Source organism: Kryptolebias marmoratus, linkage group LG16, assembly GCF_001649575.2.
Source record: "Kryptolebias marmoratus isolate JLee-2015 linkage group LG16, ASM164957v2, whole genome shotgun sequence".
NCBI lineage: Eukaryota > Metazoa > Chordata > Actinopteri > Cyprinodontiformes > Rivulidae > Kryptolebias > Kryptolebias marmoratus.
Window position 1 is genome coordinate 31,471,022 of NC_051445.1, and position 7,441 is coordinate 31,478,462.

Genomic DNA, 7,441 nt, shown 5'->3' on the forward strand with positions numbered 1-7,441 from the left:
GTGGAAAAGCAACTCAGGTTTTGTTAGCTGTTTGAGAAATTTTGTTCTCGCCCACTACGTTTGCTCACATCCTGTGCATCTCCTGGGGGCTAAGCCCCCCTTGTCCTTAAAACCTAGTGACACCCCTGTCTCAGAGTGTCCTGGTATCCGCATAAAGCTAACAACTATTCCAATCCTGGTTACTCTTGATAAAACGAGAGAGATCTCACAAACTATATCAGGTGTTAAAGAGCACTTCCTTTCTTTTAAAGACATCCGTGCAGCTGCAGAGTCAGTGCAAATACGTGTCTTGTTTAATTTTACATCCTAAGTATAAATCTGCAAATAAGAAGTTATTCTTAATAATGTGTTGCATTTATTTATCCTTCTTGGTGAAAATTTAATCAAGTAATATCAAGTGGTTCCAAAAATTCCCAAAATTGATCTGGAGTCAAATAATCTTGTAGTGCAATTTTATTGTTCTCGATTTCTGTTACTTTGCTTGAATAACAGCTCACTGTTGAAGTAATAATTTGGCCGCAGACCTGTAAATAACACAGCCATACTCAAAACTAGGCTTTATTATTGCTTGATCAATTCCAGTCATGATTTCCCTCTCTGCACCCAAATCACTTCCTGCCAGGCTTCCCCACATTTTCCTACAACTTTTCATTTATGCAATGCCTTGATGAGTCTCTCATCAAGCCAGAGTCCTAAAACCTTGAACTCCTTAACCCTTTTTAAAGGGCAGCCATACATTTATAACACAATATTGGAAGATTTCCTTTAAAGGCACACCCCACACACTTAAACAGACATTTTGAAGGCCGATTTATTTGGTCACTGTTCCACAAACTCCAAGGTTCTTTGGATTTGTTTATTAATAAACCTAAGATTCCTTCCAATGTTCAAGATGGATCGAATATCAGAAAAAAGACACTGTCCAAACCCTGAGCCAATTTAAAAAAAACCCATATTTATCATATTTTGTTCACATCATAATGCTGAACAAAATCAGACTGATTACACTTCTTTTGGAGTACCATTTACATTTTCCACTATTTTAAAAGTTTTCCTTTTTACTTTTACCTTTGTCAATATCAAGAAAAACACATAACAGAACATTTTAACTTTATTCAATTTCTAACAAGTCAACAGTTAACACAAACAGCTCCCGCAACCTGACGCCTACCCCAAACAAACAAGTAAAAGAAAAATAAATAAATAATATAAGAAATAAAAGATCTATATACATACACTTCCATATACATTACACACACACGTCAAAACACATCACTGTGGTGCTCAGTTCAGAACGATCTGACAATCTGTACCTTTAACACAGGACAGAAGGTTAACACAGGTTTTTTTTAATTAATCCAGTCTTACCAGCTAAAGTCAGACAGATTTTTTCCAGTTTAAGAAAATGAAGGACCTCTCTAATATGTAGGTGGAGCTGCAGATTTCCAGTTTAGCAGTATTAGCCTCCTGGTCAGCAGCGTCCTTTTTAATGGGAGAGAAAGTAAGTGGATTGGACCTTTTCCATGGGGTCGTCCTGGCCTTACTCTACTCGATACAGCGCCCGTTCAGAGTCTTTCCGGTGGGTGACCCCACTCCTTCCAGCTCGGTTCTTTAGTTGAGCTGAAGATTTGATGTCAGCAGACTGTAGGCCATTGTTTGGCCAGAGAGCGTTGTCAGGATTTGGGTTTTGTTTGAGTTTCTTTTGTATTAAGTTCATTGGTTTGTGTTTGTTTTATTTCTTGTTCATCCTAAGACAATCTGAAGACAATCTGTGTTCAGCACTTTACTTGTTATTTGGGAGATACGGATTGTCTGTCTTGAATGGCAATGGGAATTCGTAATGACCATCTTTCTTTTGTTTTATGCCTTCGGTCACCTTTGACATGAACAAAATGTCTTCCTGTGAAATTGGATCGTCATCTGTTGCATGTTCAGAGAAATCAGATTCTAGAGCCTTTATCACATCAGTTGGACTGACTTCCTTTACTTGAGTTCTGCATACAAAATGCACTTGTTGTTTGAGTTCAACTGCTGGTTGTGAAACAGGAGTTACTTCACGAACAATGATTCTGTGACTTGTGCCAATGACATCGTTGTGATTTTGAACTTGAGATGAACAACCAACTATGCTCCAGCCGAGATCAGGTTAGCTGTGAGTAAGGTTGGTTCTCTTTGCCTGTAAGAACTTCACGTGGTAGGAGGGCTTGTTGACAGTTATAGCCAATAAGTAGACCAACTTTGCATTCAAGCAGTGGTGGTAGCTTATCTGCCAGCTTTTCCAGATGAAGCCACTTTAAGGCAGTTTCAGATGTTGGGATATGTGATCTGTTAACAGGGATGAACTCTCTTGTGTAGACTGGTGACAATGTAATTCTCTTTTCATGCTTATATCCTCTAACTTGAAGATTTACCAGCTTGTCACATGGTATAACTGTGGACTTGGCGGACATAGTTGACAGACACAGATTGACCTTACTTTTATTTGTGTCAAGATCTTGGGCCACTTCATCCAAGATGAAGGATGTATCACTCTGTGAATCAAGGAGTGCATAAACTAAAACCTCTCTGTTTGGGTCGTTTTTTGATGAAATCCATACAGGTAGTATAGAAGATGTCAACGTGCTTGAAGTTGCTTGACTTACTCTGTTGGAGATCGCAACTGATGGTTTGTCTCCGTCTTTAGCGTCAGCTTTGTCCTTGTCTTGAGATTTATTGCTGGCTACAGGTATTGCCTTTTTACGCTCAAAATGGTTTGCATATCTCTGCAGGTGACGTTTACATTATTAATCAGCTCCTTTAATTCACTATTTGAAGCTTCTTTTCTTAATATTACTTTGCTCAGTCTTGCTTCATATCTCAATTTTTCAAAACCGACTCCATATCTGTGTTGAAGAGTTTGAAGTTTCTCCTCTTGAAGCGCTTTACCGTTTTCGGTTAACATTCTTGCTCATTCACTTCTTCGAACAGTCTGTGGTTCTGAGATTTGCTGAGTATCATTTTCTTCCACTTCAGTGCATGGTGCAGCATGGAGCTCTTTATGATCTTTGTCAGTCATCTTATAAATCTGGTTAAATATCACTCAATGCTTTACTTAAACCGCAAAATACTGCTTCAAATTTCCAACTTATGTGACTTAAACATTTATACTGTAGCTGTAATGAGCTTCAGTCTTAATACAGATGTATTTCAACTTAAATAACTTTAACTTCACATTTAATTTGCCCTCAAGCTAAATGCACAACACATTACTTTGAAGTTCAGTAGAACATCTGTAACCCTTTGACAAATGTTATACAAACTTATTGTGGCTTTAAACTTCACTTAAACCACGCTTATTCTACTTTTAACACTGTCCTTTGTTAATTTCCACCTTACTTAAGTTGCATAAGGTTGCTGCTGCTGTGTTTGGTTTCTTGTGAGCGGTGAGCCTGACAAATGGCGCCCTCGTGTTGTACCACAGTACCATCCTCTGCAGCTGCCGTCGTCTTAACGAGCTTCTCACCGGCGCTGGCTGGATGAGTTTTCACTGTAGCTCTAAAGTGACAACACTGGCACGGCTTTCTTAAGACGGGCTTCCCCTTTTTTTTATTGAACGCCTTGAAAACTGTAAAAAACAAAACACAAAGCTTTAATTACAAATACAGTTCCATACAGACAGATAGGTGACACGTGCTTTAACAAAATTACCTCCTGCCACTTCAGAGGTCTTTAACAAATAACCTTCGTCTTGTTCACTCTAAATGAAAATATGAAATAATTAAAACACCTTAACTGATAAATTTACAAAACACTACAAACACTTCATTTGTACTTAACCACATGTTAATATTAAAAAATCTCAAACTGTCATCAGCCAAGCTGCAGTTATTTTTTTAATCCCGAGTTACTTGTTATCAATATGTACCAGGGGTCTGCAAATCTAGGCTTTAATCTGGTGTCGTGCAGCTTTTAGATGTGTCTCTGCTTAAACGCATCTAAATTAATTATAGAGGTCATCAGCAGGACTCTGAACTTGACAGCATTCTAAGGAGGTAATTCAGCCATTTCATTCAGCTGTGTTGGACAAGGGACACATCAAAAAGTTGCAGTTCACCAGCCTTAGAGGCCTGGAATTGAACACCTCTGATGTATACTCTAATTGTCTGCACGGCACTGTTTTCCTTCTACAGCTGTCTTTGCATGTGTGTTTCAGACAGTTAAAGTTGAATTTATGTGGAAATATAAAACTACAAGATGCTTACATCGCCTTTCGCTTTGGTCAAATGTCCTCTTCTTTGTCTTCTGTTTGCAAATCAGAGGTTCTGCATGACAGTGACCTAGTCAGGTAGTGGCGTGCCTCAAGGTACTGATCTATAAACAGTTTAAAAAAATTCAGACAGTGGGAAAGAATGAAGTCATGACATGAAAAATACTGTTTGCTACTTATAGCTTGCAAATTGTTCTCACTCTCCTAACAATTTGCAAGCAATCCAGCTTACATCACATCTCAGCTTTAAAAGCTCAACTCCACACTCTCTGTTTCTGAATTGAGAAAGCTCCTCGGAGGAGAAGCGAAACGTCTTCAACTATAGAATAGAAGTCCAGTTGTTTTTGTTTTTTAACCCTTTTTGAATTTTCCATGGCCTAGATGACTGAGAATCTACACCAGCACACAAACACCCTCCCCCCCCAACAGAGAGATGGTGGAAAGTTAACGACCCCCCCACCCCCATAAACATACTGTAACACTTTCCCTTGTTATGCGTGGTAACTCACACAAAGCGCGACTCTCGTGGAAGCTGAGCGGTTATTTTATTTCTAGCTGTTGTCGGCCTCAGCTACACGGTACATATCCACAACCAGAGGATTTCCCTCCCTTTTCTTTGGCAGCCTTCTCTACCTCCTGTCGTAAACTGCTGTGAACCCCGTGCTACAGAACATGCTATAAAGCTAACTGCAGAACATGCTGAGACATCGCGGACATTTAGTGATGATCAGTCATAAACAAAATATTATTGGTGTTTATCAAGCTTTAACTCAAATCTACATTAGCTAGCGCCAAATGCTAGTTAACCAAGCTCGCTGGTCATTACAAAGTTACAATTAGCAAAGAGACATATCAGATACATTCACACACTTTTCCGTCTGCACAAACAAGCACATATTAACAGTTTTACCAGCTTACTTACTGTGCAAGAAGTGAACGATCCAAAGGAGACGCTGTTGCTGTCCAACTTCTAACTCCGAATGACGCCACTGCTGTAACCGAGAATGGTTTAAAAAGAGCGCGTACGATGTGCGGGTCCGCTCCGACTGAGCAGCAGGTTCGCTGTTTAACAGTCCACTGTTTTGGGGGCGGGGCGATCAGTGGACCAGTAAGGCGGACCTGAGCGGATTTAGGGCGGATCTGCCCCGGAGTCCACTGCCATCTGGGACATCTGTGGATCTGCTCTGGGCTGGCTGATAAACATTCCATCATATTATCAAAGACAATGGCCTCTGTGACGTGATTCACTCTCACACACACACACACCCACACACTCATACAACACACACCACATCGTCTTCCACCGTCTCTACAAACACACACACGCACACTTTCTGCTGTTTCTGAGTCATCTCTGTTATCCCGCGCCCTCCCTCCCCTCCTTCACTACCTTAGTCTAATTATTTTAGTAATTCATATGTTGACTGTTAGCGGGCCTCTGGTACTATTAATTAGTCATGTTGCACCTTTAGTTTAGTTTACTAAATGTTACTAGTTTAGTTTAGTTTATCTTAGCTCATATTTTAGATATTGTTAGATTCCTAATTGTTGTTTAGTTCAGCTTTAACTTTATCATGATTTTATTTAGATTATTTTGGCTACTATTTTGATGTCTTAGCTGATGTTTAGATATGTTTGGTTTCATGATTTTATTTAGATTATCTTATATTTCATTTAGATTATACATGATTGATGTTTTTGCTTCTGTCTTTCTATATTTGATTATGATATTTTTATGATGTTTGATATGATGTTTTTATCTGTATTTGATTATGTACCTGGTTGTTGTTTCTGTGTTGTAAAGCACTTTGAGCACTTGTTGCGGAAAAGTGCTATATAAATAAATTTCACTTCACTTCACTTATGGTAACTAATGTTATTACTTGTTCTAATCTGGGCCAGTGGGAGCATGTAGATATTAAATAGAAGGGGTCCCAGGATTGAACCTTGGGGTACTCCACATGTGACTTCTGTCCTCTCTGAAGAGAAGTTGTCTATTGATACAAAGAAGTTCCTGTTGTTTAGGTAGGATTTGAACCAGCTGAATGCTGTCTGAGAGTCCGACCCAGCTCTACAGTCACTTTAATAATATATTATGGTCAGCAGTGTCAAATGCTGCGCTGAGGTCCAGTAGAACCAGCACTGTGGTTCTTCCACAGTCTGTATTCATGTGGACATCATTGAACACGAGTTCTGAAAACAATGTCTCCCTTGCATGTTTTAGTGAAGAGTTATAACTTTGCAGCCTTTCTTTGTAGATTTCAAAGTAAACATGAAGTCGAGTTTTACGCCATTTACGTTCAGCCCTTCGACAGTTTTCTCATTTCTTACAAGTGAGGTGTTTATCTAAGGGGATTTCTTTCTGCCACTTTAACAGGGGCAACAGAATCTGTTATATCTGAGATTTTAGAGAATAAGTTATAAACCAGTTCATCTACTGGTTTACAGCCTGGAAGTGAGGTGCAGGAGTAGATCTGATTAAAAGTTTCAGCTGTGCTGTCTGTGAACAGACGTTTTCTAAGATTGTACTTTCAAAAACAACAGAAAAATGATCTGACAGAGCGACATCAATTACAGACCTTAGAGATAATTAGACCTTTGCTGATAATCAAATCATGTCCAAGATTATGTGTCGGCTGTTTAACATGTTGAGTCAAACCAAAGTTTGGAAGTACATCATTCAGCTTTTTTGCCTCTCTGTCTATTGTGTTGTCAACATGGATGTTAAAATCTCCCATAATTATTAGACAGTCATAATCAATGCATATCATAGGTAACAGCTCGCTAAAGTCATTGAAACAATTTGACACATATTTTGGGGTTTTATATACAGTTAGTGTCTGAGTTCGTTTGTGGCCTTTTACCTCGATTCCTAAATATTCAAAAGAGTTCAAATTTCCCAGGGAAACCTTTTTACAGTTTAATGAATCATGAAAGATTGCAGCAACCCTTCCACCCCTTTTTAATATTTACGATTTTCACTCAAAAATAGTAATTAGGGGGTGCTGATTCAATGAGAACAGGTGTTTCATTGTTGTCATCCAGCCATGTTTCTGTGAGAAACACCATCAATATTGTTCTCAGTGATGAAGTCGTTAACTAAAAGTCCCTTTGCTGATAGTGATCTTATATTTAGCAGAGCCAGTTTAAGTGTCTTGGGGGTAGATAATTCCACAGCTTGAGGTTGGTTAAAAC